General features: G+C 40.9%; 1 protein-coding gene across 13 annotated transcripts in view; it reads left to right on the top strand.

The window, feature by feature from the left end:
* The window catches only part of LOC102977306 (proteolipid protein 2-like), a 130,473-nt gene that overhangs the window by 61,483 nt on the left and 54,359 nt on the right, over window positions 1-14,631 (top strand). The window contains exon 6 of one of the 13 annotated variants that reach the window (XR_008616046.1): window positions 7,893-8,045. The exons of 10 other annotated variants lie outside the window; for them this stretch is intronic. The gene's annotated coding sequence lies outside the window, so the exon portion shown is untranslated. Of the gene's footprint in view, window positions 1-6,291; window positions 6,396-7,564; window positions 7,855-7,892; window positions 8,046-14,631 lie in introns of those variants that run through there. 2 more of the 13 variants (XR_008616044.1, XR_008616045.1) reach the window with 2 other exon arrangements.

The raw sequence follows: 14,631 nt of genomic DNA, 5'->3' as shown, positions 1-14,631 counted from the left end.
GGCTTTTCTAAGAATTTGTCCATTTCTTCCAGGTTGTCCATTTTACTGGTATATAGTTGCTTGTAGTAATCTCTTGTGATCCTTTTTATTTCTGTAGTGTCAGTTGTTACTTCTCTTTTTTCATTTCTAATTCTAATTTTTTAGCCTCCATGTGTTTGTATTTTTTACAGAATTTTTCCTGTAATTGATATCTAGTCTCATAGCATTATTGTCAGAAAAGATACTTTATATGATTTTACTATTCTTAAATTTACCAAGACTTGATTTGTGACCCAAGATATGATCTGTCCTGGAGAATGTTCCATGAACACTTGAGAAGAAAGTGTATTCTGTCATTTTTGGGTGGAATGTCCTATAAATATCAATTAAGTGCATCTTGTTTTCTGTGTCATTTAAAGCTTGTGTTTCCCTATTTACTTTCATTTTGGATGATCTGTCCATTGGTGAAAGTGGGGTGTTAAAGTGCCCTACTATGATTGTGTTACTGTCGATTTCCCCTTTTTTGGCTGTTAGCATTTGCCTTAACTATTGAGGTTGTCCTATGTTGGGTGCATAAATATTTACAATTGTTATATCTTCTTCTTGGATTGATCCCTTGATCATTATGCAGTGTCCTTCTTTGTCTCTTGTAATAGTCTTTATTTTAAAGTCTATTTTGTCTGATATGAGAATTGCTATTCCAGCTTTCTTTAGATTTCCATTTGCATGGAATATCTTTCCATCCCCTCACTTTCAGTCTGTATGTGTCCCTTGGTCTGAAGTGGGTCTCTTGTAGACGACATATATACAGGTCTTGTTTTTGTATCCATTCAGCCAGTCTATGTCTTTTGGTTGGAGTATTTAATCCATTTACATTTAAGGTAATTATCGATATGTATGTTCCTAATACCATTTTCTTATTTGTTTGGGGTTTGTTATCGTAGGTCTTTTCCTTCTCTGTGTTTCCTGCCTAGAGAAGTTCCTTTAGCATTTGTTGTAAAGCTGGTTTGGTGGTGCTGAATCATCTTAGCTTTTACTTGTTTGTAAATTTTTAATTTCTCTGTCGAATGTGAATGTGACCCTTGCTGGGTAAAGTAATCTTGGCTGTAGGTTTTTCCCTTTCATCACTTTAAATATGTCCTGCCACTCCCTTCTGGCTTGCCGAGTTTCTGCTGAAGATCAGCTGTTAACCTTATGGGGAGTCCCTTGTATGTTATTTGTTGTTTTTCCCTTGCTGCTTTTAATATATTTTCTTTGTATTTCATTTTTGATAGTTTGATTAATATGCATCTTGGTGTGTTTCCCCTTGGATTTATCCTGTATGGGACTCTGCAGTTCCTGGACTTGATTGCTTATTTCCTTTCCCATATTAGGGAAGTTTTCAACTCTAATCTCTTCAAACATTTTCTCAGTCACTTTCTTTTTTCCCTTCTTCTTCTTGGACCCCTATAATTCGAATGTTGGTGCATTTAATGTTGTCCCAGAGGTCTCTAAGAGTGTCCTCAATTCTTTTCATTCTTTTTTCTTTATTCTGCCCTGCAGTAGTTATGGTTCGTAGTTCTCATTGTTTTTGGTGTCTGCCCCCAGTGGCTACGTTTGGTTCACTTGGTTGTGTAGGCTTCCTGGTGGAGGGGACTAGTTCCTGTGTTTTTATGGATGAGGCTGAGTCTTGTCTTTCTGTTTGGTGGGACCACGTCCGGTGGTGTGTTTTGGGGTGTCTGTGACCTTATTATGATTTTAGGCTGCCTCTCTGCTAATGGGTGGGGTTGTGTTCCTGTCTTGCTAGTTGTTTGGCATAGGGTGTCCAGCACTGTAGCTTGCTGGTCGTTGAGTGGATCTGGGCCTTAGCATTGAGATGGAGATCTCTGGTAGAGGTTTCGCCATTTGATGTTATGGGTAGCATGGGATGTTATGTGTATGGGATGTCTCTGGTGGACCAATGGCCTGAACTTGGCACTCCCACCTCAGAGACACAGGTCTGACACCTGGCTTGAGCACCATGACCCTGTCAGCCACATGGCTCAGAAAAAAAGGAAGGGAGAAAGAAAGAAAGGAAGAAAGGAAGGAAGGAAGGAAGGAAGGAAGGAAGGAAGGAAGGAAGGAAGGAAGGAAGGAAGGAAGGAAGGAAGGAAGGAAGGAAGGAAGGAAGGAAGGAAGGAAGGAAGGAAGGAAGGAAGGAAGGAAGGAAGGAAGGAAGGAAGGAAGGAAGGAAGGAAGGAAGGAAGGAAGGAAGGAAGGAAGGAAGGAAGGAAGGAAGGAAGGAAGGAAGGAAGGAAGGAAGGAAGGAAGGAAGGAAGGAAGGAAGGAAGGAAGGAAGGAAGGAAGGAAGGAAGGAAGGAAGGAAGGAAGGAAGGAAGGAAGGAAGGAAGGAAGGAAGGAAGGAAGGAAGGAAGGAAGGAAGGAAGGAAGGAAGGAAGGAAGGAAGGAAGGAAGGAAGGAGAGAAGAAAGAGGGAGAGAGAAAGGGAAAGAGAAGAAAATAAAGTTATTAAATAAAAAAATAATTATTAACAATAAAAATTTAAAAAATAAAATTTTAAAAAAAGAAAGAAAGAAGAGAGCAACCAAACCTAAAAACAAATCCACCATTGACAACAAGTGCTAAAAACTATATTAAAAAACAAAACAAAGAAACAAACAAACAAAAATGGACAGACATAATCCTAGGACAAATGGAAAAAACAAAGCTATACAGACAACATCACACAAAGAAGCATACACATACACACTCACAAAGAGAGAAAAAGGAAAAAATATGTCTATATATCTAAAAAAAAGGAGGAAGAGAGCAACCAAATCCATAAAGAAATCCACCAATGATAATAAACTCTAAATACTAAACTAAGGTAAACATAAAACCAGAAACAAATTAGATGCAGAAAGCAAACCCCAAGTCTGTAGTTGCTCCCCAAATCCACTGCCTAAATTTTGGGATGATTCATTGCCTATTCAGGTATTCCACAGATTCAGGGTACATCACATCGATTGTGGAGATTTAATCTGCTGCTCCTGAGGCTGCTGGGAGAGATTTCCCTTTCTCTTCTTTGTTTGCACAGCTCCTGGGGTTTAGCTTTGGATTTGGCCCCGCCTCTGTGTGTAGGTCACCTGAGGGCATCTGTTCTTCACTCAGACAGGACAGGGTTAAAGTAGCAGCTGATTAAGGTGCTCTGGCTCACTCAGGCTCGGGGAGGGAGGGGTACAGAATGTGGGGCAAGCCTGCAGTGGCAGAGGCCAGCGTGATGTTGCAACAGCCTGAGGCAAACCATGTGGTCTCTCGGGGAAGTTGTCCCTGGATCACGGGACCCTGGCAGTGGTGGGCTGCACAGTCTCCCCGGAGGGGCGGTGTGGATAGTGACCTGTGCTTGCACACAGGCTTCTTGGTGGCTGCAGCAGCAGCCTTAGCGTTTCATGTCCGTCTTTGTTGTCCACGCTGATAGCCATGGCTCACACCCATCTCTGGAGCTCGTTTAGGCAGTGCTCTGAATCCCCTCTCCTCTCCCACCCTGAAACAATGGTCTGTTGCCTCTTAAACAGATCCAGACTTTTTCCCGGACTCTCTCCCAGCTAGCTGTGGCACACTAGCCCCCTTCAGGCTGTGTTCACTCAGCCAACCCCAGTCCTCTCCCTGGGGTCTGACCTCCGAAGCCTGAGCCCCAGCTCTCAGCCCCCACCCGCCCCAGCAGGTGAGCAGACAAGCCTCTCGGGCTGGTGAGTGCTGGTCAGCAGCGATCCTCTGTGCGGGAATCTCTCCGCTTTGCCCTCTGCACCCCTGTTGCTGTGCTCTCCTCCGTGGCTCTGAAGCTTCCCCCCCATCCACCCCCCGTCTCCACCAGTGAAGGGGCTTCCTAGTGTGTACAAACTTTTCCTCTTTCACAGCTCCCTCCCAGAGGTACAGGTCCCATCCCTATTCTTTTGTTTCTGTTTTTTCTTTTTTCTTTTGCCCTACCCAGGTACGTGGGGAGTTTCTTGCCTTTTGGGAGGTCTGAGGTCTTCTCCCAGCATTCAGTAGGTGTTCTGTAGGAGATGTTCCACATGTAGATGTATTTCTGATGTATTTGTGGAGAGGAAGGTGATCTCCACGTCTTTCTCCTGCGCCATCTTGAAGGTCTCCCCGGATATCTGATTCTTGATGCTTTGAGGAGAGGATTGAGGAAGAGATGTGAATTTACTTTCATCAGCATATAGGTGGTTGCAGAAACAATGAGAGTGGATATGATTGCCCAGGAAGGGTATATAGTATAAAATAAGAGCATGGATAGAAAAGGCATCGTTAATGCTTAGTGAAAAAATAATAATAATTTGGAGCTGGATTTATCTAGAATATATTAGAAGAAAAGGATACAGTTTCTTCAACATCAAAGTATAATTTACCAAAAGGATCATTATTTCAGACGTTGCCTTTTGAGGTGTATCCACACAAAGACCACTGTAGTACCAAATGAATACATGTTCTATTTATTAACTATATTAACCAGGACTCCTTCATCAAGAAATAGGAACTTACCTGAACCACCATGGGTAAGACTTCATTGCTAGGTAACCTGAAGTCTCAGGGGATGGGCTGGCTCCAGGTGCAGCTGGATCCAAATGCCATGTCTTCAGGGGGCTCTCTCCATGTCTGGACTGTACTTTATTGTGTTGACTTCATTTTCACGCAGAGGCAAAAAAAAAAAAAAGAGAGAGGACTAGTTTGAATGTAAAACTAATGACAACTGAGAAAAGAACAAACCCCTCTTTCCCTCCCTTGTCACATTGACCTCCCCAAAAAACTCTGATTGGCTGAGTTTGAGCTTGTACCTATCACTGGAACCAATCACGGTGTCTAGAGGGATGAAATACTCCGATTGGTCCCCGTGGATTGTGGTACACCGCAATAGCATTACAGACAAAGCTCTCTCAGAATCACAAGGGAAGGTTGTTTCCTCCAGGAAAATAACCATTAAAATAAATAGTTTGGATATGAGTAAGAATGTACATACTAACATACAAGCAAAGACTATGAAAGCTCAGTGGAAGGAACATCTCCTCACTGGAGAAAGCTTCTTGAAAGCCATATTATCTCAGGATGTCATTTCTGAGAGCTGGCGTCCTCTGTGCTGGGGCTAAACACACATCCACTCTGGAGTCAGGAAGCTGACGGGGCTGCAGGGGAAGGCGGACATTTTGCAGGCACGGCTCCTTCCCCACACCAACCACATGAGCCAGCAGATACCATGTGTGAGCTACACAAGTGCCTGCCCAGACTGCCAAGCATGAAAACACAAAAGCGGCTGCCACTTCACTTCCACCCTCCAAATATCATGTGAAGATAAGATGCCTCTTGTGGCCTCTCGTAACTGCAAACCTTCAGGGAGTGAATTCTGGGACATGTTACCCTGCCCCCACCCCAAGCTGATGCATCACAAAACCACCACACTCTTTCTTTACCTTGAACCACTCAGGAGGAGAGATCATATCTAGTTCAGCACATTTCATTTATTCAGCAAATTTTTGTTGGGCACTTACTATGTGCCAGGCCCTGTGCCAGATGCTGGCAACACAGAGGTGAATTGGATCCAAGCCTGCCCTAAGGACCTGCCAGAGAGAGAACCTCTCTGGTTTTCCATCCTTGGTCTTGCTCTTCTCCTTGGAGGGTGTGTGTCCCTGGACCAGTCACTTCCTTTCACTCTCCGTGCAAGGTCTCTGTAAGGATTAAATGAGGTCTGAGTTTGAGCCCCCCTGGCACTGTGTCTGCATGTGGACATTGTTCTGACCTGTTAGAGACTCTGATTTCTTCAGCATCAGATTGACCTGTGATCCCAGCAGCTCAAAGGTGACTATCAAGGAGCCTGGACAACTGTTGGGTTTGGCTTTTTTTTTTTTAAACCTGTTTTTTTACATTGTGATTAATTACACATAACATAAAATTTACCATTTTTAGGTATACAATTCAGTGACATTAAGTACATTTACATTGTTGTGCACCCATTACCACCATCCATTTCTCGAACTCTTTTCATCTTGTAAAACTGAAACTCTGTCTCCATGAAACAACTCCCTCCTCCTCCAGCCCCTGGCAGCCGCCATTCTGCTTTCTGTCTCTATGAATTTGGTGACTCTAGGTCCCTCATATAAGTGGAATCATGCAGTATCGTGTGTGTGTGTGTAACTAGTTTATTTTGCTTGGCATGTTGTCTCCAAGTTTCATCGATGGTGTAGCATGTTCAGAATTTCCTTCCTTTTTTAGGGCTGAATGGTATTACATTCTATGTATATATCACGTTGTGCTTATCCATTCACCCGTTGATGGACACTTGGGTTGCTTCCACCTTTAGGCTATTGTGAATAATGCTGCTGTGAACATGGGTGTACAAATATATATGTATATATTAAAAACTCACATGGAGTTGGAAAAGGGCAATTCCAAAAAGGAAGGATTACAAGTCAGACAAAAGGTAATAGATGTTTACTGCTTTTAATTTTCTTGTTTGCTAAGTAAAGTGAATACACTAGACGGAATCTCTACACATTTTGAAACAGGTTTGCCTTTTAATATCTTAAAAGGGAGACTCATAGTACTTGCAATTTCTTTTAACATTTTAGTTTTTAAAGTTGCAAAAATAGTTCAGAGAGTTCCCATATATCCTTCACCCAGCTTCCCCTAATGTTAACTAACAGCAGTACAGTCAAGTGACCTCAATACAGTCAGTTGACAATTTTATTATTCTGGAGAAGATGGCATTCTTTCTAAAGCATTGTGACAGGAATTCCTAGTCAACTAAGATGTGCTATTACTATTATATTTAGTAACATTTCCTTAGAATTAAAGAAAAAAATTTTTAATCCTTTTTTGCCCTTAGAAACAAGTTTATTTTTTCTGATTCTGATTTTCCCCCTAGTTTTATTGAGATATAATTGACATATAACATAATATAAATTTAAGGTGTACAACATAATGTTTTGATACATGTATATATTAAAAAATGATTACCACAATAAATTTAGTTAACATCCATCACCTCAAATAGCTAAATTTTTTTCTTACAGTGAGAACTTTTAAGATCTACTCTCTTAGCAACTTTCAATATACAATGCATTATTGTTAACTATAGTCACCATGCTGTACATTACATCCCCAGAACTTATTTATCTCATGACTGGAAGTTTGTACTTTTTGACCACCTTCACCAATTTTGCCCAACATCCACCCACCTGCCTCTGGCAACCTCCAATCTGTTCTCTGTTTCTATGACTTTGGGTTTTTCAGATTCCACATATAAGTGAGATCATACAGTATTTATCCTTCTCTGTCTGATTTATTTCACATAGCATAATGCCCTCAAGGTCCCATCCATGTTGTCACAAATGGCAGGATTTTCTTCTTTTTTATGGTTGTATTTCATATATATATAATTTTATATATATATAATTTCATATATATATAATTTTATTTATCCATTCATCCATAAATGGACATTTAGGTTGTTTTCATGTCTTGGCTATTATAAATAATGTTGCAATGAATATCTGGGGTGCAGATATCTCTTTTTTTTTTTTTTTTTTGCGGTACGCGGGCCTCTCACTGTTGTGGCCTCTCCCGTTGCACAGCACAGGCTCCGGACGCGCAGGCTCAGCGGCCATGGCTCACGGGCCCAGTGCTCCGCGGCATGTGGGATCTTCCCGGACCGGGGCACGAACCCTTGTCCCCTGCATCGGCAAGCAGACTCTCAACCACTGCGCCACCAAGGAAGCCCGCAGATATCTCTTTGAAACGGTTATTTCACTTTTCTCAGATATACACCCAGAAGTAGAATTGCTAGATTAAAATCTTGAGATTCTCAAAGTCAAAGACATTTGACATATTTGCTCCTTTCCAATTATATTTTAGATTATAGTTTGCTTGTCTAGATAATAAATTGGGCATTTTTTCCTCTAGGAAAACTGATGAAAAGCACTGGAATAATGACTGAATAGTAGATGGGTGATGTCAACAGAGAAATGGAAAATATAAAAAAGAGCCAAACATATTTTCAATAACTGAAAAGTACAATTTCTGAAATAAAACATTCACTGGATGGGCTGAATAGCAACTGGGGATAACAGAAGTCAGTGTGTTAATCTGGGTCTTCTGAGGAGTAGATACCAAGAAAGGATTAAACATGCAAGGATTTTATTATAGGAAACACTTGTGAGAGGAAATGGAGAAGGAGCTGGAGAAGGCTAGGAGAGCCATTGATTGTATGCAGGTCTGACTCCAAGTGAAGGAGGGAGGGAAGGAAAATCTGAGGGGTGGACTGTTCATGCAGTTTAAGGAAGGGTTGGAAAGGACAATGAAGAGTCCATGAAGCAAAGTCTGCCGTCAGAGAAGTCCTGTGTCTCCCAGGAGCAGTTTTGCCTTAGTTCCCTGCCACACTCATTCACGGCAAGTGTGCCTTTGATGCAAATGCAGCCATAGGTTCCAGAGCACAGTCTGTCTTTATGTCTGTATTGTCTTACCTTTCACAACATTACTGTCCTCTGATACATTTTCCCAATTCACCACCAGTAAAACAGTCAGCAGTTAAGCTACTACCTTTTGCCAGGGGGTATCCTTGTTCCATCTGCCAACAGAATAGCATCCCATTTTTCTGCCATGTGGTGGGAAAGCCAGTCCCAAATCCTTATCTTACCACCTGATTTCTCAGACTACTCCTGATTTTACCTGTGTTAATCCAGGTGCCCACCTCAAAGCAGACACTAAGAATGGATTAAACATGAAAGGCTTTTATTCAGAGAAATGCTTATTTTAGAAAATGGGGAGGGGACTGGGGAAGGCTGTGATAGCCATCAGATCACACTGCAAGACTGACCTGGAGTGAAGAAGAGAAGGAAGGAAGGTGAGATGTCATGCAGTCTAAGAAAAATTCAGCAAGACCAACAGGGTGTCCTGGAGCTGAAGTCAGTCGTCAGAGGAGTCCTTAGAACCACTGCCACTCTCAGTGTTTGACTGGCAGTAGCCCGCAGGAAGTGTGGCCTCAGCACAAAACACATGATGAATTTCAGAGAATAGCAGCTCGTGCCCTCAGTCAGTTATGTTTCTGACAGCTGGTGGCCTGGGAGGCAATTCTCATGACCACCATAGTCAGTGAACTTGAAGAAAGAACATTAGAAATTATACATTCCAGGGACTTCCCTGGTGGTCCAGTGGGTAAGAGTCCATGCTCCCAATGCAGGGGGCCTGGGTTTGATCCCTGGTCAGGGAACTAGATCCTGCATGCATGCCGCAACTAAGAGTCCTCATGCCGCAACTAAGACCCAGTGCAGCCAAAATAAATAAATAAATAAATAAATAATTTTTTAAAAAAAGAAGTCATACATTCTGAAAAACAAAGCGAAATAAGATTGCAAAAAATGAACAGAGCCTCCATAATCTGTAAGACATCTTAAGTGGTCTAACACAAGTGGAATTCTAGTCCCAGAATGAAAAGAGAAAGCAAATGAGACCCAAAAATAGCTGAAGAAAAAATAGTTGAAATTTCCTCAAATTTGGTGGAAATAATTGACTTACATGTCGAAGAAGGTCAACAAATACCAAGCAAGATAAATACAAGAAAATCACAACTAGGCACTTCATAGTTCAACTACCAAAAATGAAAATAAAGAGATTGTATTGAAAGCAGTCGAGGAAAATGTTACATATTGAGGAACAATGGTATATGATGGCATTTCATCAGCAAAATGATTTTTCATGAGAAACAATGGATGCCAGAGACCATGGAAACCCGTCTTTAGAGTGTTTCTGGAACATCCACCAAGATGGTCATGTGCTAAGTCATAAAACAAGTCTCATGAAATTTCAAAAATATTGAAATTTTACAGAGTAGTTTCCCTGAACACAATGGAATTAAGGAATAGAAGGGAAGAAGTAAAATTTTCTTTATTCAGAAATATCAAAATCAATGTACAGAAAAACTAGTAGGTCTAAAATCTGAATTTAAGGTCATAGGATATAAGATCAATATACAAAAATCAATTATATTTCTGTTTACTGTCAAATAATTGGAAAATAAATGTTTAAATACCATTTACAATAGCATCAAAATATAAACTATTTAAGAATAGACTTACAAAAATTGTGCAAGGCTTCTACACTGAAAAATACAAAACACTGATAAGAGATATTAAAGAAAAGCTAAATAAATGGAGAATTATATCATGGTCTTGGATTAGAAGACACAATATTAAGATAAACAGTCTTACAAAAGTGATCTGTAAATTTTACACAATTCCAACCAAAATCCTAACAGATTTTTTTCTAGAAATTGACAAACTGACTCTAAAACTTGTATGGAAATGCAAAAACATAGAATAGCCAAAATAAACTTGAAAAAGAACAAAGTTGGAAGACATACACTATCTTATCACTAGACTTTGTTGAGAGAGATAGAAATTAAGACAACAGAGTAAGGATAAGGACATAAGTGATAAGGATATAGTGATTGATAAATAGATAAAGGGAACTGAAATTGAAAGTTGAGAAATAGACCCACAGTCAGTTGATATGTGACATAGGAACCAAGGTAATTTGATGTGGAAAGTAAAGTCTTTTTAAAAAATGGTGCTCCACAAATTCTAGCTGCCTTGACCTCACCAAACTCTGATCTCTGTCCCTTCAATTTAGTAAGACCTCCAGGATTTGTTTGGATGTGTGCTGCCTGCAAACTGCCTCAGATAGCCAGGACAACCACAGGGCTCACCTTATTGTTTCCTTTGTCTCAGGGATAACTGTTCTGTACCGCCAGTTGTCTAATGTCTGAAAACTGTTGTCCAATATATTTTGCCCAGTTTTCTAGTCATGGGGGAAGGTAAATCCAGACCCTGTTACACGATTATGGCTGAGACAGAAGCTGGTGTGTACTTTAAAAAGAGCTCTCTGACTGCTCTGTGAATAGGTTGTCATGGAGCAAAAAGGGAAGAAATGGAAGCAAAGAGTCTATTCAGGAAGAACTGCAGCCGTGCAAGTGAGAGGTGCACAGATCCATGGAGTAGCAGTCAAAACAGGGACCGGTATACTACTGAGCGCATTTTGAAGTTAGAACTGGCAGTACCTGTTGATGGATTGGATTTGAGGCAGAGGAAGAGACAGGCACTGACATTAATAGCAGAAGTTTGGGGCCTGAAAAACTACCTGAGTGCCATTTACTAAGAGGAGAAGGCAGAGATATGAGAAGATTCAGGTTTAGTTGTTTTTTGGGGTGAAGGGGGGCAGTGACCAAGGAGTCTGAAACCTCCATTCTTTGTCTGGAAGTATCTTGAAGTATAAAAGAGAAAATTCATATTCTCCCTATAGGAATGAATTTTTTAATGTATTTTCTTATATTTTTATTGTATATTATAGTTTTATGTCTCTCTTCTCTAGACCATGGGCTCTTTGAAGAGATGATCATTGTCTTTTTCATTTTGATATGACATACAATGCACATAGTAGTCTAATAAGTGTGTGAGAGAGAGAGAAAGTGGGGGATCTGATCAGCTGGGTGTCAGAGGTGAAGAGCTGAGTGTTCTGGGTTGAAGGAGAGATAATACTGAATCTCTGGAGAAGATCTGGAATCCTCTGCTATTCTTCCTTGGAAACCAACTTAGCCCAGTAAGGATAAAAAATGTGTATTAAATCATAAATACTGTGTGTTTATATAACATTAGATGGAGATAATCTAAGAAGATGTCAAATCTTGTGATTTTGATATCATTTATTTCCATGAAGAATAAAAATCCTTCTTTGAATTGAAAAACACAGGGGTGAAATGGGGAACGGGCTCAAGTATGTGTCTAATAACACAACAACATATCTAAACACACTGCTTAAAAACTAATCTTTCTCAGTTATGGTTTATAACGTAGCTTCCACAGAGCTTTTCATGGTCAGAGATGGCTTTATTTTTATAATCTTTAACTGCAATGTTAAAAATGCCAAATCGATGCGGCTTTCTGTGGGGGCCGGATGGAAGAAGGTAACCCTAAATGGCAGTGAAAGGCCCTACTGCCTGAAACTTTTGATGTATTTGAAATTTTTGCTATTCAGGTTAAAGTACTGTCTTGAAAGTAACCATTAAAAGTGTTTAATGTCTTACTATGTGAGTTAGCCCAGTAAATATTTTCTAGTATAGGGAGACTGTATGCAGTGGTTAAAAGCTGTTGTGCTGTAGACCCTCTTTGATTTACTAGCCTTCTGATCTTGAACGAGAGCATCTTAACCTCTCAGCCTCAAATCACTCATCTACGAAATGGGACTAATAGTGTCTATCACACCGGGCTGTTGTAAAGATTAAATCAATAATGAATGTAAAGTTCCTCTGAAATAGTTTGTGGTACCTTTTGTTAGCTAAGAAAGAGCAAAGAATAATGAAATAAGACCCTGGACAGGTAAGTTTTGATGTGACGGATGGGATCAGAAAAGGTTTGAGGCATATGGAGCTACCATGGAAAGAAAGAAAAGGCCTTGGCTGAGAATGTTAGTGAACAGGTACCATCGTGGAGATTCTGAAAGGCATTGGGGACACTCCAGAAGTAGGGTCAGGACATATCACCAATAGAAGGCTGAGGGCTGTTGCCAAAAAAAACACATGACTACTTCAGACAAATCTAAGTATTTACCTAATCTTACTATGGGAAAAAGACTTCTTAATTTTGGAAACAGTGAAAAAAATAATACATACAAGTTTAATTATGTTTGACTAAAAAAAAAACTCAACTTCTATACTTTGAAAATATTTATAGAATCTTAAAATGAATGGGAACTTCATAAACAGAAGCTATTTTTAAAGATCCCAAAGAGGGTCTTGCAGGTAAAGATAGTGGATTATACACAGACGCCTGCTTTTGCTCCTTCTCACAACCCACTAAAACGCCAGTGAGGTGATTGTCAAACACATAAACCCACAATGATGGAGAGAAAAGGGAAAGGAGGCAACAGAAGTAAGATTTTGAAGGTAGACAACAGATGGGATGATAAATGGATTAGAAAAGCACCCCAAAACAGAATCTGAAGTCAGCAGCAGGGAAAGCTCATACCCACCCCAGTTTACACTACAGAGTCTCCAGGCGGCTCGGGCAGGGGCAGCGTGTGGAAGCAGGAAGTGGAGTAGGGAGAGGTTGAGAATAGGACCATAGCTTTGAGAGTCTGCTAAGTAACTGGACCCCAGGTCTCCCCACTGTGCAGCTGGGCCAGTGGTGGGACATGGTGAAACCTGGGAGGTTCACTCTCAGGGGAGGTTAAAACAGAGGCCATTAGGCATGATCGAAAGTGGGACACATAGTACTGAACACAGAGATTAAGGAAACCTCTACATCTGCATCCTGAGACACTTGGCCTTGTCTCCCAATCAGCAAACCAGAGCCCTGTCCTTAAGAAAGGAGACCAGAGGTTTCCTTTGAGGAATTTGACCAGCCTAATAAAGCAGATCTAAACAGACTGACAGTGGAGGTTCCAACTATGTGATCTGGCCAGATCACCCTGTTGTAAAGGTCACATTCAACACATACTCTCTTCCCCCTTCCCCGTCAGAGCATGCAAACAGTGTTTTAATTCCTTACTTTTGAAGATATAAAAATAACCAAGAATTTACCAGACATCTGAGGGAATTCTCCAATATGAAAGATAGAAACCAAAGAAATAAACAGAAAAGAGCAACTTGGAAGAAATGAACGTTGCAAGAGAAAAAACAAAACAAAACAAAATACTTTTTCTAAAGAAATGCCACCATTAATATCCGAGAGAGATAAGAAAAGGTATTGCGGGCTTACTGTGGGGTCCAGGCAGGGGTTGATGGCCAGGTCAGCCCCAGGATGAGCGCGACATGAATATCTCTGCTAAGAAGTGATTGAGATCATATTTTTCAGGCTGGAATCCCAACAAATTAGCTCCTCAAAGGATTATTCCTAAAACGTTAGCCTAGTGGCTGACAGGGTCTTGGTGCTCCAGCTGCATGTCATCCCTGAGCCTTTGAGGTGGGAGAGCCAAGTTCAGGACACTGGTCCACAAGAGACATCCCAGCCCCACATAATATCAAATGGAGAAAGCTCGCACAGAGATCTCCAAATCAATGCTAAGACCAGCTCCACTCAATGACCAGCAAGGTACAGTGCTGGACACCCTATGCCAAAAAACTAGCAAGACAGGAACACAACCCCACCCATTAGCAGAGAGGCTGTCTAAAATAATAAGGTCACAGACACCCCAAAACACACCACCGGATGCGGTCCTGCCCACCAGAAAGACAAGACCCAGCCTCATCCACCAGAACAGAGGCACTAGTCCCCTCCATCAGGAAGCCTAAACAAACCACTGAACCAATCGTAACCACTGGGGGCAGACACCAAAAACAATGGGAACTACGAACCTGCAGCCTGTGAAAAGGAGATCCCAAACACAGTAAGTTAAGCAAAATGAGAAGACAGAGAAACACACAGCAGATGAAGGAGCAAGGTAAAAACTCAGCAGAGCAAACAAATGAAGAGGAAATAGGCAGTCGACCTGAAAAAAGAATTCAGCGTAATGATAGTAAAGACGATCCAGATTCTTGGAAATAGAATGGAGAAAATACAAGAAACGTTTAACAAGGACATAGAAGAACTAAAGAGCAAACAAACAATGATGAACAACACAATAAATGATATTAAAAATTCTCTAAAGGAAC

This window comes from Physeter macrocephalus, chromosome 19, assembly GCF_002837175.3.
Source record: "Physeter macrocephalus isolate SW-GA chromosome 19, ASM283717v5, whole genome shotgun sequence".
NCBI lineage: Eukaryota > Metazoa > Chordata > Mammalia > Artiodactyla > Physeteridae > Physeter > Physeter macrocephalus.
Note: the sequence above shows the minus strand (reverse complement) of the source record. Positions and strands in the feature narration are given on the sequence as shown.